The 4782-nt window shown below is 42.4% G+C and overlaps 1 non-coding gene across 1 annotated transcript; it reads right to left on the bottom strand.

The window, feature by feature from the left end:
* Positions 1–625: 625 nt before the first annotated feature.
* LOC112752905 (small nucleolar RNA R71) lies at positions 626–733 on the bottom strand. Its single transcript, XR_003177313.1, has one exon. It is a non-coding gene; the product is annotated as a small nucleolar RNA R71 (small nucleolar RNA).
* Between the last annotated feature and the right edge of the window lie 4049 nt (positions 734–4782).

Below are 4782 nucleotides of genomic sequence, written 5' to 3'. Positions count from 1 at the left end.
TCCTTCTATTTATTACATCTACCAACATCTCTTCCTCACATCACCAAAAATCTGAACCCTCTCTCTCTCTCTGTGCCCTCTTCTTTGTCATATGAGTAGGAGCAAGGACAAGAACATTCTTGTTGAAGCAGATCCAGAACATGAAAGGACTCTGAAGAGAAAATTAAGAGAAGCTAAATTACAACAATCCAGAGATAACCTTTCAGAAATTTTCGAACAGGAAGAGGAGATGGCAGCCGAAAATAATAATAATGCAAGGAGAATGCTTGGTGACTTTACTGCACCTAATTCTAATTTACATGGAAGAAACATCTCCATTCCTGCCATTGGAGCAAACAATTTTGAGCTTAAACCTCAATTAGTTTCTCTGATGCAGCAGAACTGTAAGTTTCATGGACTTCCATCTGAAGATCCTTTTCAGTTCTTAACTGAATTCTTGCAGATCTGTGATACTGTTAAGACTAATGGAGTAGATCATGAAGTCTACAGGCTCATGCTTTTCCCTTTTGCTGTAAGAGACAGAGCTAGAGTGTGGTTGGACTCTCAACCCAGAGATAGCCTGAACTCTTGGGATAAGCTGGTCACGGCTTTCTTAGCCAAGTTCTTTCCTCCTCAAAAGCTGAGCAAGCTTAGAGTGGATGTTCAAACCTTCAAACAGAAAGAAGGTGAATCCCTCTATGAAGCTTGGGAAAGATACAAGCAGCTGACCAAAAAGTGTCCTTCTGACATGCTTTCAGAATGGACCATTCTGGATATATTCTATGATGGTTTATCTGAGCTATCAAAGATGTCATTGGATACTTCTGCAGGTGGATCCATTCACCTAAAGAAAACACCTGCAGAAGCTCAAGAACTCATTGACATGGTTGCTAATAACCAGTTCATGTACACTTCTGAGAGGAATCCTGTGAATAATGGGACGCCTATGAAGAAGGGAGTTCTTGAAGTTGATACTCTGAATGCCATATTCGCTCAGAATAAAATATTGACTCAGCAAGTCAATATGATTTCTCAGAGTCTGAATGGAATGCAAGCTGCATCCAACAGTACTCAAGAGGCTTCTTATGAAGAAGAAGCTTATGATCCTGAGAACCCTGCAATAGCAGAGGTGAATTACTTAGGTGAACCTTATGGAAACACCTATAACTCATCATGGAGAAATCATCCAAATTTCTCATGGAAGGATCAAAGGCCTCAACAAGGCTTTAATAATGGTGGAAGAAACAGGTTTAGCAATAGCAAGCCTTTTCCATCATCCACTCAGCAACAGACAGAGAATTCTGAGCAGAATCCATCTAGCTTAGCAAACTTAGTCTCTGATCTATCCAAGGCCACTGTAAGTTTCATGAATGAAACAAGATCTTCCATTAGAAATTTGGAAGCACAAGTGGGCCAGCTGAGTAAAAGGATCACTGAAATCCCTCCTAGTACTCTCCCAAGCAATACAGAAGAGAATCCAAAAGGAGAGTGCAAGGCCATTGACATAAGCATCATGGCCGAACCTGCAAGGGAAGGAGAGGACGTGAATCCCAAGGAGGAAGACCTCCTGGGACGTCCAGTGGTCAATAAGGAGATTCCCTCTGAGGAACCAAAGGACTCTGAGGCTCATCTAGAGACCATAGAGATTCCATTGAACCTCCTTATGCCATTCATGAGCTCTGATGAGTATTCCTCCTCTGAAGAGAATGAGGATGTTATTGAAGAGCAAGCTGCCAAGTTCCTTGGTGTAATCATGAAGCTGAATGCCAAATTATTTGGTAATGAGACTTGGGAAGATGAACCTCCCTTGTTCACCAATGAACTAAGTGATCTGGATCAACTGACATTGCCTCAAAAGAGACAGGATCTTGGAAAGTTCATAATACCTTGTACCATAGGCACCATGATCTTTAAGGCTCTGTGTGACATTGGTTCAGGGATAAACCTCATGCCCCTCTCTGTAATAGAGAAACTGGGAATCTATGGGGTGCAAGCTGCTAGAATCTCATTAGAGATGGCAGATAATTCAAGAAAATAGGCTTATGGACAAGTAGAGGACGTGTTAGTAAAGGTTGAAGGCCTTTACATCCCTGCTGATTTCATAGTCCTGGATACTGGAAAGGAAGAGGATGAATCCATCATCCTAGGAAGACCTTTCCTAGCCACAGCAAGAGCTGTGATTAATGTGGACAGAGGAGAATTAATCCTTCAATTAAATAAGGACAACCTTATGTTGACAACTCAAGGATCTCTCTCTACATCCATGGAGAGGAAGCAGAAAAAGCTTCTCTAAAAGAAGAGTCAACCAAAGCCCCCACAGTCAAACTCTAAGTTTGGTGTTGGGAGGCCACAACCAAACTCTAAGTTTGGTGTTGAACTCCCATATCCAAACTCTAAGTTTGGTGTTAGAGAGTCTCAACAATGCTCTGAACATCTGTGAGGCTCCATGTGAGCCCACTGTCAAGCTATTGACATTAAAGAAGTGCTTGTTGGGAGGCAACCCAATGTTTATTTATCTAACTATATTTTTGTTTTTCATGTTTTCCTAGGTTCATGATCATGTGGAGTCACAAAATAAACAAAAAAAAAATAAAAAACGGAATCAAAAACAGCAAAAGAAAAATCACACCCTGGAGGAGCATCTGTCTGGCATTCAACGCCAGAACAGAGCATGGTTCTGGCGCTGAACGCCCAAAATGGGCAGCATCCTGGCGCTGAACGCTCAGAACAAGCATGGTTCTGGCGTTCAACGCCAGAAATGGCAGCAAATGGGCATTGAACGCCCAAAATGGGCACCAACCTGGCGCTGAACGCCCAGAGTTGTGTGCAAGGATATTTTACATGCCTAATTTGGTGCAAGGGTGTAAATCCTTGAACACCTCAGGATCTGTGGACCCCACAGGATCATCTCAGGATCTGTGGACCCCACAGGATCCCCACCTACCTCCACTCACTTTTTCTCACCCCTCTTTCACACAATCCCATAAACACTCTTCCCCAAAACCCTTCACCAATCACCTCAATCTCTCTTCCCCATCACCTCTTCACCACTCACATCCATCTACTCTTCCCCATAAACCTACCTCATAAACTCCACCTACCTTCAAAATTCAAAACCAATTTCCCACCCAAACCCACCCTAAATGGCCGAACCTTAACCCCCCTCCCTCCCCTATATATAGCCCTCCATTCTTCCTCATTTTCACACAACACAACCCTCTCCTCTCTACTTGGCCGAAACACACTTCACCCCTCTTCTCCATATTTTCTTCTTCTTCTTCCTCTATTCTTTCTTTTATTGCTCGAGGGCGAGCAATATTCTAAGTTTGGTGTGGTAAAAGCATAAGCTTTTTGTTTTTCCATTACCATTGATGGCACCTAAGACCGAAGAATCCTCTAGAAAGGGGAAAGGGAAGACAAAAGCTTCCACCTCCGAGTCATGGGAGATGGAAAGGTTCATCTCCAAAGCCCATCAAGACCACTTCTATGATGTTGTGGCCAAGAAGAGGGTGATCCCCGAGGTCCATTTCAAACTCAAAAGAAATGAGTATCTGGAGATCCGACATGAAATTCAAAGAAGAGGTTGGGAAGTTCTAACAAATCCCATCCAACAAGTCGGCATCCTAATGGTTCAAGAGTTCTATGCCAATGCATGGATCACCAAGAACCATGATCAAAGTAAGAACCCGGATCCAAAGAACTACGTTACAATGGTTCGGGGAAATACTTAGATTTTAGTCCGGAGAATGTGAGGTTGGCGTTTAACTTGCCCATGATGCAAGGTGATGAACGCCCCTACACTAGAAGGGTCAACTTTAATCAAAGGTTGGACCAAGTCCTTATGGACATATGTGTGGAAGGAGCTCAATGGAAGATTGACTCCAAAGGCAAGCCGGTTCAACTAAGAAGATTGGACCTCAAGCCTGTGGCTAGAGGATGGTTGGAGTTCCTTCAATGCTCAATTATTCCCGCTAGCAACCGATCTGAAGTTACTGTGGATCGGGCCATCATGATTCATAGCATCATGATTGGAGAGGAAATAGAAGTTCATGAAGTCATCTCTAATGAACTCTACAAAATAGCCGAAAAGTCATCCCCCATGGCAAGGCTAGCTTTTCCTCATCTTATCTGGCAACTATGTTACTCAGCTGGAGCTTTCATAGAAGGAGACATTCCTATTAAGGAAGAGAAGCCCATCACTAAGAAAAAGATGGAGCAAGCAAGAGAGCCCATTCATGGAGCTCAAGAGGCACAGGAAGCTCATCACCATGAGATCCCGGAGATGCCTCAAATGCATTTTCCTCCACAAAACTATTGGGAGCAAATCAACACCTCCCTAGGAGAATTAAGTGCCAACATGGGACATTAAGGGTGGAACATCAAGAGCACTCTATCATGCTCCATGAAATAAGAGAAGATCAAAAAGCAATGAGGGATGAGCAACAAAGACAAGGAAGAGACATAGAAGAGCTCAAGGACATCATTGGTTCTTCAAGAAGGAAACGCCACCATCACTAAGGTGGATTCATTTCTTGTTCTTATTTCTTCTGTTTTTCGTTTTCTATGTTATGTGCTTATCTATGTTTGTGTCTTCATTACATGATCATTAGTAGTTAGTAACTTTGTCTTAAAGTTATGAATGTCCTATGAGTCCATCACCTCTCTTAAATGAAAAATGTTTTAATTCAAAAGAACAAGAAGTACATGAGTTTCGAATTTATCCTTGAACTTAGTTTAATTATATTGATGTGGTGACAATGCTTCTTGTTTTCTGAATGTATGCTTGAACAGTGTATATGTCTT

This window comes from Arachis hypogaea, chromosome 15 (genome assembly GCF_003086295.3).
Source record: "Arachis hypogaea cultivar Tifrunner chromosome 15, arahy.Tifrunner.gnm2.J5K5, whole genome shotgun sequence".
NCBI lineage: Eukaryota > Viridiplantae > Streptophyta > Magnoliopsida > Fabales > Fabaceae > Arachis > Arachis hypogaea.
Note: the sequence above shows the minus strand (reverse complement) of the source record. Positions and strands in the feature narration are given on the sequence as shown.